The 16,601-nt window shown below is 43.5% G+C and overlaps 1 pseudogene; it reads left to right on the top strand.

The window, feature by feature from the left end:
• Positions 1-13,637, top strand: part of LOC100954633 — a 165,844-nt pseudogene extending 152,207 nt beyond the window's left edge.
• The last annotated feature ends 2,964 nt before the right edge of the window (positions 13,638-16,601 follow it).

Raw genomic sequence — 16,601 nt, 5'->3', positions numbered from 1 at the left:
GGGTGGGAAGAGCAGCCCCACGGGGGACACAGGACCAGGCAGGGGGGATGAGAAGAGCAGCCCCACAGGGGACACAGTTGTCCCAGCACTGCCAGGAGCTCAGCATGTCAGGAACGCAGCCTGTGTGTGGAGAGGGCATGGGATCAGTCTGGAGGCACAAGAAAAGACAGGGGCGTGACAGGTGTTAAAGTATGTCACAGTGTAAAGGCTGTGCCATTCAAAGTAGGTTTTAGTTTAGTGGTAAAGTTAAAAAGGCTCCATCATGCCATGGTAAGCCTTGTAGTTAGTGTCACAACTTGGCCTCATGTCTCTCTGTGGAGGAGCCTCTGCTGAAATTACATATCTCATCTCTCTCTTTCCATTCCCTCCTCACTTCTTCAAGAAAGGAGAAACTGGTGTGGTGAGTTTAGAAGAAGGCACCAGGCATGCTCAGCGGACCTCCCCATGCCCATGGCCACTTCTCTGTCCTTTGAGGAGCCAGCCCCTCCTCCCAGGGGTAATCTTGCCGGGGAAGCTCTGCCTTTGTGAGGGGGTTTGTGGCTGCACAGCACCGCCTGTGACTCTTGTGTAAATCTAACTCTGATTTAGGTGGGAATGCTAACAGTGTTTGGAAGCCCTTTCCTGGCTCCCCTCCAAGCCACCTTTTGCAGTCCAGCCATGCTTATATTTCAGTTTGCTTCTGTCTAATGCCTCTCCCAGTTGCTTCTGAACTTGGTCCTCCGAAACCACAACGGTTGGTGATTTTCTGTCTCCCGCTTCAGTGCCTGTCAGCCATGTGCTTGTCCTCAGCCTCAGTTTCCCTGTGCTCCACGCCCTCTGAGAGCACACAGGTGCAGGGAGTTCAGAAACTCCTCCAGGGTAAGCTCTGCTTGCTGGCTGGCTGTGTAGCAAGCGCTCCTCCTCAGGAGCATTCTGTATGACTAGTTGTTATTTTTCATTAGAAATAAATTTAGTTGAGAATTCTGTGCCTGGCACTCTCATCCTGTAAAATTTTGGCCAGAATACTCCACTGTTTCCAAAACAAAGCTCTGCCTTAATTGCCTCTGGCAAGATATTGAAAATAAAATCCAAAAATCAAAGGAAGTATATTGCTGGCATTGGTAATGCTCAAATTGACACACTCACCTGGCTAAAGAACATGTGTCAAAAAGAAGTAAAAACAGAATTCAAGCCACGTGATCCTTACCTGGGCATGTTCTCTGGATTTGTGTGGAGAGCTCATTAGTCTATTCCCTAGCCTCTCTTGATTGGAAAACACAGAGTACAGCTGTACAAACATTGCTCCGACAGCTTCCAAGAATATAAGCAGAGAATGGCAATGTCAAATAGCAGGTTTAATGAGAGCGTTGCTGCTCAGAGATAGGAAATTTGCAAATGCTGAGTGTGAGATTGAAAATGCAGACAGGAGCCCACAGACACAGGAGCTGAAGAATACAGACGATGGTTGGGATGGACCTATTGTGCCCCAGGGATGGAAGAGAAATAGAATAGCCTTGGATCTTACCTTATGCATAAGCACAAAATAGATATTTCTTAGAAAAACTTCTCACCAATGAACAATAATTCAGCTATAAATCACTTCTAAAATACCATAATCTTGAGAGTTTCTGTTAATTGACATGACTAATCCGTCTGAAAACCAGCCACAGCTCTGAGGTTCCTTTTTTCCCTCCTTATGCCATTCGGACATTGCATCGCCATGATCGACAACTTCTTAACAGAAATAGTTTCATGATCTCTGGTTCTTTTAGAATACAGGATATATGAGCAAAAGGATTGTGGACTATAATAGGGGCATACAGTCACCTTTATTGAATCTTCTATGCCATTTGTCCATTCTCATGGGTAATTGCAATAGGTTCTCAACAAGTTAAGACACAACCCTTGATCTTGTGCCCAAGTTCAGTCCTAGTGAACAATGTTGACTGGAAAAACCTTTTAACCCGGGCCTTATCCTCCTTGATTTTGCCTTTTCCTCCCTTTGGTAATGGACTTGTCTCATTCTTTTGCTTTCTTTCCTACTCAGAATGTCTGCAAAATTGGATTTCAGACATATCTGGAATATAATTCATCTGTAGCCACTACTTAGCAGCACTGAAGCACTGATAGTGGTTGATATCAGCACCAGAAAACCTGTACTTGAATCCCAGTTCTGCCAGGCCTCAATATGTGATACTTAACTGCCATAAGTCTCAGTTAGCGTATCTGAAATGGGATGATAGGTGATCATACCTACTGCAGAAGTTCACTATGAGGATTAGAGGGGTCATTAAAAATAGCCTTGGAAGAACACAGTAAGTAAAGCAAAAAGACAGCCCTCAGAATGGGAGAAGATATTTGCAAGGTATATCTCTGACAAAGGTTTGATAACCAGAATCCACAAAGAACTCAAATGTATTAGCAAGAAAAGAACACATGATCCCATCTCACTATGGGCAAGAGATTTGAATAGGAACTTCTCTGAAGAAGACAGGCACATGGCCTAGAGACACATGAAAAAATGTTCATCATCCTTAATCATCAGAGAAATGCAAATCAAAACCATTTTGAGATATCATCTAACTCCAGTAAGGTTAGCCCACATCACAAAATCCCAAAACCATAGATGTTGGCGTGGATATGGAGAAAGGGGAACACTTCTGCACTGTTGGTGGGATTGCAAGCTAATACGTTCCTTTTGGGAAGAAATTTGGAGATTATTTAGGGATCTAAAAATAGACCTGCCTTTCAATCCTACAATTCCTCTAGTAGGAATATATCCAAAAGACCAGAAATTACTTTGCAAAGAAGATATTTGCACCAGATTATTCACTGCAGCTCAAGTCGTAATAACCAAGTCATGGTAGAAGCCCAAGTGCCCATCGACCCACAAATGGATTAATAAATTGTGGTATATGTATACCATAGAATATTATGCAGCCTTAAAAAAGATGGAGACTTTATCTCTTTTGTATTTACATGGATGGAGCTGGAACATATTCTTTTCAGTAAAGTATCTCAAGAATGGAAGAAAAAGTATCCAATGTACCCAGCTCTACTATGAAACTAATATATAAGCAAACATACTTCCATATGAAACCTATAACCCAACTACAGCCCAAGATGAAGGAGATGGAGAGGGGAGAGGATGGGTGGAGGGAGAGTTATAGGTGGGACCACACCTATCCTGCATTTTACAAGGGTACATGTCAAATCTACTAAGTATAGAATATAAATGCCTAAGCACAATAATTAAGAAAGTGCAGTGAAGGCTATGTTAACTAGTTTGATGAAAGTATTTCAAATCATATATTAAACCAGCACATTGTACCCCATAAATGCATTAATGTACACAGCTATGATTTAATTTTAAAAAAGCCTTGGAAGAGTAATCCCAATAAATGATAGCAATTACTATAGTGCCTGTTCCAACTGTATGTATATACTAAGTCTTATTTCAAATTTGAATGAATGAAAGATTAGACAGAGAAATATTTCATGGGTGTGGAAAAACAAGGTATGCTGGTGGAAAGCTAAACCATACTTCAAATAAAACCTGTGCTAAGTAAATCTTCTGAGATTTGTGATGAGTACGGCTGAGAGGGGAGCTGCTCCGAAGGCATGTACCATCTTTCATAGGCCCCAGCAATGGTCCAGGGCCTGATCTCTAGCTGAGTGTTCATGAACACCCTTACACTACCCAGAGGTCAGGGGTAAACAGTAAACACCCCAACGGCCTGATCATCCTTCTGCTGTGGCTAAATTCATTTGGTCAGTTAATACATTTATCATGATTCTAAAAAAAAAGAAAAAGAAGAAGAGGAAAATTACAAGCCAGACAGGTAGGAAGAGAATGCTGGAAAATATTACACAAACCATTCTTCCAAGCAGAATAGTCGCTGCCATAGAGAGTTTAAGAAACAATATTGATACCATGTATTCCATAGATGAGGTGTTCAGTAAATACAGAAGAGAATCTGTTCTTCTTTTGCCTTATAGCTTGGAGAGAAAGGGTAGAGACATTTGAAAAAGACCTTCCAAAAGTTTTGGTGTTTAAGAAAATTATTCCACATTTAATAGACAAATATTTCATGGAATTTTTTTTACTAGAAAAATAATAGTCTTTGATGGCAAATTATATACACACACACTCTGCAGAAACTGCAATCTTTGCCTATGGCAGATTCATAAAATTTTATAATTCCACTAGGGGCAGAAGTGTCAGTGTTATATTCCTAGTTGGAAATGTGAAATTTTAGCTCAGAAAGAAATCTGGGTATGTTTTGCCAAACCTTACTTAGATTCTGGGTGAGGTCAAGCCCGTGTGGGGAGAGCAGGAAGAAGGAACTCGAGAAGGTGAGCTGAGGAATCAGAGGGAGGATGGACGTGCACAATTCTGAGCAGTTCTGGGCACAAGAGGTCCCGAGAGAGACCAGCAACGAAAGGATTTGATGACCAGTGTGCTGTGAACTCACAGAATGAAGAGGCCTGGACTTCTGTTTAAATACCAATTCAGGGTATCAAATCTCCCAACGAAGACCCTGAAACCAGGGCTTCTTTCCATAAACTCTATTTTTATCCATTTCCAACCTTTCTTCTATGTCCCTGCCTCTGGTATTTTCCTTTGATAAAAACTGTGCCAACTTTTATTATACAGTTTCAAGGAGGAAGGATTTGGTTTTGTATTGGGGTGGAATTTTCAAGATGCAATTTCCTAAACAAGCTTTGGAGAAGAGCATAAAAGTAAAACTTTAATGTTTCACAAACATTTGATTTTTGCAAAGGATCCCAAAGCCTCATAAATTTTCAATCCTGGTATGTGGGTTCCAGCTCCTCAGCTACAGAGTTTTAATCACACATTACATAGGAGATAGAAAAACTGAACTTGGGAAGGGTTATACATGCAATGTAGAAATTTAAATACATAGTTTTTTAATATCACCAGTAAAGTACTCCATTGGAGGTGGGCTGGAGATCATGAATAAAACACTAAAAACTGTTCCTTTACTAAATAATATGTAGTATAATATTATGCATGTATATTATTATATGTAATATAATAATACGTATGTACCTTCCATTGTCCCCAAAGATCCTCTGTAGTAGATTCGTTCATTTTCTTCCTAACCCTGTATTGTCTCTTCAATTCTTCAGACAGAGGAAAACAGTGAAAAGGCTTTTAAACATCAGAAGATTTAAAGGTTTTCTTTGGAGTACATGTAACCTTTCCAGGAAACAGATCCAGGTAGGAACCCACACTAAATACAGCTTCTTGTCACTCAGAATTGAAGTACCTCTGATCTAAAAGAGACGGAGCTCGTAAAACATACTCAGCTCAGCCCCACTCCATGAAAACTAGCCACCCTCAACTAAAAAGAAGCAATGCTACGTGGGCCTGATACTCGCATCATAATGGACACTCTGGATGCTCAGTGAGGACATAGCTCTGTGAATACCCGAGGCCACTCCTGGGAGTCATTCAGTCAGAAACTGAACGGGGAGTCAGAGTGAAGACACCACCACTCCGTCTCACAGCCCTGCAAAGGAGAAAGATACAGAGATCACTCCAGAAACACTGACCGGGCCGATGTCTGCTCCATACAATCCACACCCGGAGCTAGACTGGAAACAAGAAAGGAGAATTTAAACAACAATGCCAAGCTCTGCTTCAGCTTGTAAAGAATGTTTCATGGATTCCTCATCGTGGAGAACCTTGCACTATTTCCCCTTTAGGAGAACTTGCTTTGATGAGGGAGGGTCAGCTGCTGCGTGAGGTGTAATGGGAACTTTTCCTATACAGACACAGTGAGTGCGGCTGCCCAGTGGGCACGAGGTTCACCATCTGTGCGACCGGCAAAGCCATGACTCGAGCTTTACTAACATGATCCATGTAACCCAAAACATTTGTATCCCCTTAATATTCTGAAATTAAGAAAAGAAAAAGAAGCAGGATCCTGCAGAACAGACTCAGTGGCTATCAGTTCAGCTCTCCATGTACCTGACTAGTTCCTCAGCCTTTATTCTGTATCTGAGGCACTGTAGGAGTCTTGTTAAAATGCAAAGTCTGATTCCTGAAGTCTGGGAGAGGCCAGCAATGTTGCCTCCAGCGCTGCTGCTCCTGCTCCCTGGAGGAGGCGCCCAGTAAGGAGGCAGGAAGGACCAAAGCATCAGGCTGAAGCTCCTGAGATCCAGGGAACCTTCACCAATCAAGCAGAGGAGCTCCTGGAACTAATTTAAGATCAGGGACCAACCTATTCTTCGGAGTGTCTCTGAATCTGATTCACTTCTGTCCATAGAACTTGCTTGAGCAACAGAAACGTATTGTCTCACAGTTCTGGGAGCTGGAAGTCCAAAATTAAGGTGTTGGCAGAGTCGAGTGTTTCTGGGGGCTCTGAGGTCAGGGTCTGCTCCAGGCCTCCCTCCGTGGTCTGTAGATATCGTCTCCTCCCTGTGTTTCTTCCCACCATGTCCTCAATGTCTGCATCCAAATTTCTCCTATTTTGGGGGATACCAGTTACGTTGGATTAGGGCCCCTTTAATTGCCTCATCTCAATTTGATTTCCTCTGTAAAGACCCTCACTCCAAGTAAGGTCACATTCTGAGGTCATGAGTTAAAAATTCAATGGGTAAGTTGGGGGCAGAAGGGAGCACAACCCAACCCATAGTCATCAAACTCACAAAGACAAAAAAAGCAATACTGGCAACAAAAGAGTCTTAGAAGATGAAAAATGGACAGAAAAATAGAAGATCTGAGAAATCTGGCTGCCAGGCACACACAGGAAAAATACAAACAAGAAACAGGCATTTCATAACCTGAAACACCAGACAGCTTCAGAAATGGTAGTAACTCATTTTCCCCCAAAGGAAGGAGAAGTAAAAGGCTGAGAACAAGATGTTTATTTGAAAACACGTACATGTATAAGGAGAAGTCATATCCCCAGGCATTCTCCCTATCCACAGACAGGGTTGATTTGGTGGAGAAAGTGAACTGTGGACACTGGAGGGCTGGGTGGAGGGCATCTCGCTGAACAAGGCAGGCTGAGTTAAAATTGTCATGATAAATGACCAGCCCCCCAACTCTTCTCTGCGTTCTGCTGTAGGAATCCTGGCTGCCTGAGCAAGGAGTTGATAGATTGTTCTCTGGAATAATTGAGTATTTCTGTTTGGGGGGCGGCTAATACATACTGACATTGATTTGCAGGCGTCCTTTAAGGAGAATTCAGTTTCATTAGCTCTTCAATAAAGGTGCAATTTGTCCAGCTCCAACCATGTAATAAAATTTACAACTGTATTTAGTTCCTTATTTTTTAAAAAACATTTTTATTATAAAATATAGCACATATACAGAACATTGCATGACATAAATGAAATTTATGGAACAAAATATCTTGTAACAAACACTTGTGTAGACATCAATGGACTTTTTGGTAGCCTCAGAGAGATAAAAAGTGGTGGATCCCAGGCCAAAAAAAAAAAAAATGCTTTTTAAAAATTACATTTCAAAACTATTAAGAAATGAGTGTAATTGTGGTGGATGTGTTACTTAGTTCAATGTAAACATTTCACCTTGTATATCAAAGCAGTACCCTGAACCCCATAAACATCAATGTACAAAGTTCTGATTTAATAAAAAATAATTTAAAAAATAAAAATTAAATTACATTTTAAAAAATAAATAAATAAATATTGGATAGAGAACAATACTAAAATGCATTGGAAAGACTGAAAGATAAAGTTAAGTATTTCTCTGAAAAGGGGGGAAATAGAAAGAAAATAGGCAGAGAAACTTAATTTAAAAAACAAAAACAGAAAAACAGGCTCAGCACCCGTAGATCAGTGGTTAGGGTGCCAGCCACATACACCGGGGCTGGCAGATTTAAACTGGGGCCAGGCCTGCTAAACAACAATGACAACTACAACAAAAAAACAGCTAGGCGTTGTGGCAGGCGCCTGTAGTCCCAGCTACTTAGAAGGCTGAGGCAAGAGAATCACTGAAGCCCAGGAGTTTGAGGTTGCTATGAGCTGTGACACCATAGCACTGTACCCAGGGTGACAGAGTAAGACTCTGTCTCAAAAAAAAAAACCAAAGTAAAAAAAGAATTCCAGATTGCCAACCACTTACAGGAGTTCCTGGAAGAAAACAGATCAGAGAACAGATAGGAGGAAATGCTCAAAGGACAGACACAGGAAAAATTCCTAGAACTGGGGAACATGAATCTAAGGAGTCCACCAAGTACTTGCCCAATGAATAGACACAGAGCAAAACAAAAATCATACAAAGACCTACGATCACTGAATTTCACAACACCAGGAATAAAGAGAAGATTCAGAGAATAAATCACAGACTACACACAGAAAGAGGGATAAAAAAATAGAGCCCTACAAGGGCAATGCCAAAGCTAGGAGACAATGGGAAAAAAGACTCCAAAATCATCAGGGAGAGAGCTAGTATCTAACCAAAAAGGAGGGGGACAAACCACACTGCAGAAAGCCTGTCTGCTTTCATCGCACCATCGTGGAGGTAAAAGTACACGCATGGTGTGTGAGTTTAAGGGACAAACATGGGTGGGACTTAAAATGCAATACAATTTTCAGAAACATTCTAAGAATGATTACTTCCAACTTGGGATTCTCTACCTGGCCAAGAGATCAACTGTATGTGAGTGTAGCATAAAGACATTTTCCAATGGTCAACATCACACAATCATCATTCCAAACACCATCTACCAGGGAGTTGCTGAATCACACCAGAGGACACTGGACACTGGATCCGGGACAGAGGGACAGAGCAGGTCCTAGAGAACATGCAGGTAGCAACCAAAAAGACCCCGAGGCCAGGGTGGAGAAGAAAGACCAAGAACTCCAGAAGTACGTCCCCAAGGGGGAAAAAGAAAACCGCCCTGAGGATAAGCTGTTGTATCCGATCTTTTAGAAATCATAATTTCGTGGGCTTTTGTGATTCTACCAAGAAGCTTATGAAAAATTGATGATAGTTATAAACAAGTAAACTAAATACGTGAAAATGAGAGGGAGCTGTTCACTGGAGAAGAAAAGCTACACAGGCAGAGGGATCACAGCCCCCATCTCAGGGAGCTGAGGGGCCGGCACTGGTGGGAACATGGGAATACAGCTGTGTTGGATGCGGAGACAGCAGGGGAGAGGGAGAGGCAGGAAGGCGGACCACCGACATGAAAGGCATGATGCAGAGAATGACTAAAAGAATTGGCAGCATTTAAATATATGGAATAGAGTCCAGAAGAAACAACTTAAATGTTGAAGGGGCTTGCCTGTAGGGACTGGACGGAACGTGGGGGGAAGGGGCAGGAGACTTGCCGCCGCTGCTGCTCCATGCCAAGTTGACTTTTTTTAAAACTTTGCATATTCAATTAAAGAAGTAAAAATAATCAAATGCTTGGTATGATACACAGCACGATGCAGCAATAATGGCAGTGATACAATCACTGACATTCACTATGACCTAGACCTCCTGCTACGTGCATTACTGGAATTACCAAATTTAATCCTTTCAACACCACCTTACCATTTTATAGCTAAGAAAACAGAGCCATTAAGAGATTTTTGTCAGCTGGGCGTGGTGCTCACTAGCACTCCGGGAGGCCGAGACAGGTGGATTGCTTGAGCTCAGGAGTTTGAGAACAGCCTGAGCAAGACCAAGACCCTATCTCTAAAAAAATTAGCCAGGCATCATGGCGGGCACCTGTAGTCCCAGCTACATTGGAGGATGAGGCAAAAATTACTGAACCCAAGAGTTTGAGGTTGCTGTGAGCTATGACACCACACCATCTACCAAGGGTGACAGAGTGAGACTCTATCTCAAAAAAAAAAAAAAAAAAAGAAAGAAAAAAGAGAGAGAGATTTTGGTCATTTTACCCAGGTGGCACAGCCAGTGAACGGGAGACTCAAGGTTTGAGCCCAGTTTGTCTCCAAAATGCTCTTCTTCACCCCAAACCATACTGGACCCAGAATGTCAAAACTCTTCATTACCGGCTGAGGAGCTGGCTAAGTGGCACAGCAAAGTCTCCTAACTCTAAATCCCATATTCTTTTCCATATATCCTGTTTCATTAGAAAACTCCCATTTTATTTCTATTTACAACCTCTAGGAATGTTTACTAGAAACACAAAAATCAAAAATGTTTTGCATTTCATTAGAAATCTCTCCTCAGGAAATCTTTACAATGTGAGGAACGTTCCTGTCAACTTCCCTCAATCAGAAAACTCCCCACAGCCCAAAAAAGGTAACTGAGGTGCTGCCCAACTTAGCAGCATTCAACTTGCTGCTGCTGGTGGTTAACATCCCCCTTGTCCCCAAGAGAGGAAGGAGAGGAAGGCCCGAGTACCAGCAACCCAGCAACAACGGTATCGAAAGTTAAAGCAGGGTTTTTCTCCCAAAGCACCCACTAATAACGACAGAGCACTATTTAGGAGATTAAACAGCTAATCGAGCAGGTTGAACAGGCAAAAATAATGAGAATGAATTCAGCTCTTAACCTACCAAGCTCTTGGCTGAAATCATGATTAAAGGAATTTGCCCATTTATAAGGACGTTGTGATGAGGCTTCTGCTATTTGACCTCATCAGACAATGTCTGTCCTCTATTTGTTGACAGACTACAGCCCCAGTGGCCTCCTGGTGGTCCCACAAGGATGCCCCCAGCTGCTGGCCTTCACCCCTGCTCTTCCTTCTGTCTGGAGCAATCTTCCCCAAACAGGGATCAGCTCAGATACCACCTCTTCCAGTAAGACCACTGCCCCCCCGCCCCCAGCATTTCTCTGGCATTGGACCCTACATTACCTCCCTCTGAACACATTTTAATTTGAACTCCATTTCTCTACTTAATTTTTCATCGCCTTATCGTTCACTAGAATATAAGGTTCATAATTTTGCCTACATCGTTCACTGGTGAATCTCCAGAACGATAAGTTAATGTGGGAAGGAAAGAAGAATGAGAAGAAAAGAAGGGGCCCACCCTCTTTAAGATTCTTCAAGGTGTGTCATAGCCAGGCGACATCTGAGGTCTCCTGAGGGCGCCAACACAAGCTCATTCCAAGGGACTACAGGTGAGATTTAGAGCTTCAAAAACACCCAGGCAGGAACAGGGGGACCCAGGCACCAATTAGTCACAGAAAAACAAATGAAAATGATACTTTCTATGTGTAAATACCGACCACCAAAGATATTTAGAGAAGAAACATGTGTCACGTCAAGAGAACTTAGAAAGTAGAAAAATAGTAGCTGGAAACAAGCACTCATTTGGAAACTGGGGTTTCAAAGTCAGCGAGCTATTCCATGCCACTGGCTAGGAACAGGGCTGATCTCTATTTTAAGAAGTGGAGCTGTCAGTGAAGCCATCCAGCATGATAATTTAATAATAGCACCTTGGATGAGAGAAGCTATAAAATCACCAATTTCTCTGAAGAATTCCAAAGCTTAATTTATATGAGACACCTTAAAAAAACTAAGTCTAATCTGGAAAAACCTACTCTGATTCCTCTGAAGAACTAAAGCAAGGTTTTCTAAATGATGAACTTAATTCATTTAAGTTTAGCTCAGAATACTCCAAACGGAGACAGCAAACACCCCTTAAACTTATATTACATATTTAGGTGACTGTGAAATTTCAGGGTAACCTCTCCTAGTTCAGGCTAGGAGAAGACCGTGTGTGCCCCTCACGTCTGAGAGGCACAGGGTCTCCTGGCTTCTCGCCCCTGTGATTCAGCAGCATTCCACATTCCCTCTGATGCAAACAAGGCCACTTAAGCCGAGAGCTTTTTAAAGGTCATAAATCAACTGCTTTCTATTTTAGGAGACTGGAAGAACAGAAAGAAAGGCAGAGTAATTTAAAAAGCAGAGATGCCAACATCAGTTTCTCATCCTTCCAAAATTGAGCTTAACGTATTTCCATCCTCCCTTCCACATCCCTTTTTGTATGGAGCATGGCAGCACAGGTAGAAGCAGCCAGTCCAGGAGCGGTCAGGGCTCCCTGTTAGGGCTAGGTTGACAACGCTGGCTCCAGTTCAGTTTCAGTTTTGAGTCAACGATATTCCCTTAGAGGCCATGAGCTCGCCTGCGGTTATATATTTTATTAGTTAGGGCTGTGGTTTCCAAAGTGTGGTCCCCCGTTCAGCAGCATCGCCACCAACAGGAAGCTTGTTAGAAATGTGCATTTTCAGGCCATCTAGAATTCAAAATCAAGCTCAGAGCTTTATCAAGCCTTCTGGGTATTGCTGATGCAACACAAAGCCTGAAAATATTTGAGTTAGGACAAGGCTGTCCACTGCAACAAATCTGAAGTATTTGGTGAGTTAACGAGGCAAACACTCCTTTCTCACTCACAGGACAGTTCAGTGTCATTCTCAGGCTGACCAGGGACCCAGCTGTTTCCACCCTGAACCTCCTCCATCCTCGCGTGGCCCCCGAGTTCACTGCAGTTTTCTGATGAATGGGGGCGGGGAGTAAAGAAGTCCTACCTCATCTTAAAACTCCTGCCTCAAACGCAGCATACGTCACCTTCACTCTAATTAGTGGGCCACATCTAGACCTGAAGGGGACTAGAAAATATTTTCCTTAGCTGTGCACATGCCTTCTCCCCGCAACTCCACAGCGCAGGGGAGGACACACATCTGTGCAGGGGTCACACAAATAGTGACATAGCTGGGGCAGGGGGAACAATCCTCCCCACACGCACATACCAAGTATATTCTCCAAAAGAGGCACAAGTTCATAATTTTAAGGTGTGCACGTGGTTTGTTGCTAATCCACTGATAAGAGACATTAAACCGGTTTCTCAAATATGAATGGGCATACCAATCACCAGGGAACCTAGCTAAAATATGGACTCTGTTTGTAGGTGTAAAGTGAGATTTACACTTTACACCTGAGATTCTTCACTTCTAAACAGCTCTCAGGTGATTCCAGTGATCCATAGACCAGCCACTGAGAGTGAGAATTTAGAGAAGGCAGCTTGAAAACCGGGTCAGTCTGTGTTCTATCTCCTATCTGGGTGCCTTTGTCTCCAGCCACTCAGCACTACAGTTTGTCAACTACCCAACTCAGGGCCTTGGTGAATCCTATAAGCCAATCCCAGTTATGCTCCTTGGGGTAACCCTCTTGAAGAAGAAATACCCACTAGCCAAGTTCCTGTATGTGTGGCTAGTGGTGGTTCATGTACAAATCCAAGAAAGTAGTTGGGATGGAAGAACACAGAGCTGGACGTGGAGAGCTGCTCCTGCTGTTGTCTTTGACCTGGACAGACTGACAGGGGTTTCCCAGGACCACATGCAGGCTCATTACCAAACAGACTTCAACCACATGACATTGAACATCAACCTTTGGTCAACATCGCTGCTGGGAGGCGGAATCCTGTTCACCAGGGAGCTTCGGAAGTTCTTGAGCTTTACTGAGATGTTCCCCTCCATCATCTATAGCATCCTTCTCTTGGGCCTGACTAGTGCCCTGGGTCAAAGCTTCATCTTCATGACCATTGTGTATTTTGTTCCCCTAACCTGCTCCATCATCACCACAACTTGAAAGTTCTTCACCATCTTGGCCTCTGTGATTCTCCTTGCCAACCCCATCAACCTGGGTCTTGGTCTTGATGCCAAGCTTGGGAAAGGAGCCAAGAAGACGTCACATTAGGAAGAGAGAGACTACCTCCATGTCAAGAATATTTAAGTTATTATCTCAAACAATGACATCTCTTGGGAAAAGGAACTTGTTAGGAGTAAGGATCTGAGTTCTAGTCTTTTAAAAAAACAAGCAAACAAACAAAAAATCAAATGTCCTGGCTGAGCACGGGGGCTTACACCTGTAATCCTAGCACTCTGGGAGGCTGAGGGCAGGCAGATTACTTGAGCTTAGGAGTTCCAGACCATCCTGAGCAAGAGTGAGACCCTGTGTCTACTAAAAATAGAAAAACTAGAGGGGCAGCACCTGTGGCTCAAAGGAGTAGGGCACCGGCCTCATATACCAGAGGTGGCAGATTCAAACCAGGCCCCAGCCAAAAATTAGAAAAACTAGATGGGCACTGTGCTGGTCACCTATAGTCCTAGCTACTCGGGAGGTTGAGGCAGGAGAACAACCTAAAGCCAGGAATTTGAGATTGCTGTGACCTATGAGCCCATGACACTGTAGCCTGGAGCAACAGAGTAAAACTCTGCCTCAAAAACAAAACAAAACATTAAAGCACAGTGATGTGCACACGTGGTTGGGAAGGACCCAGCTCACCCCCTTCCCCCCTCTCTGTTCTCCCTCTCTTTTCCTTCTGCTCTCTGCATCTCACTTACTCCCCTCCAGTTATAGAGACCTTATCCCTGTACTCTGCACATCACACACATCCTGGCCAGAGCTGTGGGGCTGCTCAAAATGCTCTTCCTCAAGCTAAGTACATGGCCAGCTTCCCACCCCGAAGGCCTTGCTCAATATCCCCTTCCGAATGAAGCCCATGCTGACCTGCCCACCCTGTTTTAAACTGTGATCTACCTCCTTCCTCATGTACACCCAAGCTTCCTTTCAGCGCTCAACATTTTCTCAGAGTTATATGCTAAGTGCCTGAAACAATGCCTCGCATACAGTATGCAACAAATATTTGTTGAATGGGTAAGTCAGGGATCATATCTTAAGACCAACTCATAAAGTAATCAAGGAGTGATGCTTTTTCTGAGTCTCCAGTTCTCTTGATGTTAAATCCCAGTCATTTCAGGAAATGGGCAAAAAGGCAAGTGGGCAGAAAGGAAAGAATGGATCTGGTACTGGAAATAAAAATATATCTCGGAAGACCAACTGCTCAGTGACTATTAAAGAGGACAGGCCAGTTGTTATACTTAAGCCGACACTCTGTAACCCTTTTTTTTTTTTTTTTGAGTCTTGCCTCAGCTCAGGCTACCATAAAAGAATGCCACAGACAATGTGGCTCAAACATCAAACATTTATTTCTCACACTTTTCTCTTCCATCCCCATATGGCGGAGAACAGTGAGCAAGTACAAAATGGCTGTCTTCCTGTGGTATCCTCACATGGCAGAGTAGACATGAGCAAGTTCTTAATGGCCTTCTTTCTGTGGTATCCTTATGTGCCAGAGGGAAGAGAGAAGTAAGTTCTACATGGTCATCTTCCCATGGTATCCTCCTATAGCAGAGAGCAGACATGAGCATGTTCTAAATGACCATCTTCCCAGGTATCTTCACATGGCAGAGAGCAGACATGAGCCTGTTCTAAGTGCTCGTCTTCCCATGGTATCTTCACATGGCAGAGAGTAGACATGAGCATGTTCTAAACGGCCATCTTCCCATGGTATCTTCCCATGGCAGAGAGCAGACATGAGCATGTTCTAAACGGCCATCTTCCCATGGTATCTTCCCGTGGCAGAGAGCAGACATGAGCATGTTCTAAATGGCCATCTTCCCATGGTATCTTCCCGTGGCAGACAGCAGACATGAGCATGTTCTAAATGGCCATCTTCCTGTAGTATTTTCACATGGCAGAGAGCAGACATGAGCAAGTTCTCAGGGCCTCTTCTTCTCATTGTATAACCCCATCTGTGATGGCTGTACTCTTACAACCTAATTATCTCCCAAAGGCCCCACCTCCTGATCCCAATTACGCTTAAATCACACTGAAGTTTAAGGCTTCAACCTAAGAATTCTGAGGGAACACAAACACACACACCCCTAGGTATAAATTAGCTGACTCTCTTCCCCTTGCCTCCGGCCAGAAAGGAAATGGGTGACGGCCTCTAAATGTCTGAGCCCACAGTCCTTTTTCATTTTTGCACACTGGTCACAGGGACAAAGCAGAATGGGATCCAGGGGCTTGCCCAGAGAAAGGCATGCAAGCTTGGAAACCAAGCCCGCTAAAAAAGACAAAGCCAAATACAGATGCCAGGTACTAGAAGGGAAAGTTTTAAGAGCTGTTAGGAGCCCTGGTTCCCTGATCAGAGCCAAGGTCACCTACCAGCAAGGATTCTATCAAATAAGGACTGAAGAGCTGTGGGCACTCAATGTTACATGCAGTGGGCAGTGTAGAGCAAGTGTAAGGATAACTTTAAAGTCCAGAACAATCTTCCAGACTGTAGTACTGTTACCCTTAAAAGTACCAGCTGAGGTGTTACAGCCTCCCCCGCCCCCAACACACCCTAGCAGTATTCCATGAGTATCATATGGTGTATCTGTGAAGGCTGAGCACACCCTCCTCCAATGGGGACATAGCCCTTTCCTTCATAATCCCTGGGCTTTCTTACTGTTGGGTGTTACAAATCTAGATTGTGTGTGGTCGCCGCAGAGGCTTTGGGATTTGTGAGTCTGCTAAGAACTGCCATAAGAAAACACCACAGATGGGGTGGATTAAACAGCAGGAACTTATTTTCTCATCCCAAATTAAGAAGACAACAGGATGGGTTTCTGGTGACTCTTGTCTAGTTTACATTGCCTTTCCTCTGGAGAGGGGCGGAGAGAAAGGAGGGAAGTGGAGAGAGAGGTGGGGGGCAGAGAGGAGAAGGAAGAGAGAAGCGGGGGAGAGGAGAGAGAGGAGAGAGAGCAATCTGGTATCTCTTTGAAATTACGGCTCACCCCCTCATAACCTCAATTAATTTCTGTTACCTTCTTA

The sequence above is a fragment of the Otolemur garnettii genome, unplaced genomic scaffold, assembly GCF_000181295.1.
Source record: "Otolemur garnettii isolate 467f Iridium unplaced genomic scaffold, OtoGar3 scaffold00081, whole genome shotgun sequence".
NCBI classification, from domain to species: Eukaryota; Metazoa; Chordata; class Mammalia; order Primates; family Galagidae; genus Otolemur; species Otolemur garnettii.
Note: the sequence above shows the minus strand (reverse complement) of the source record. Positions and strands in the feature narration are given on the sequence as shown.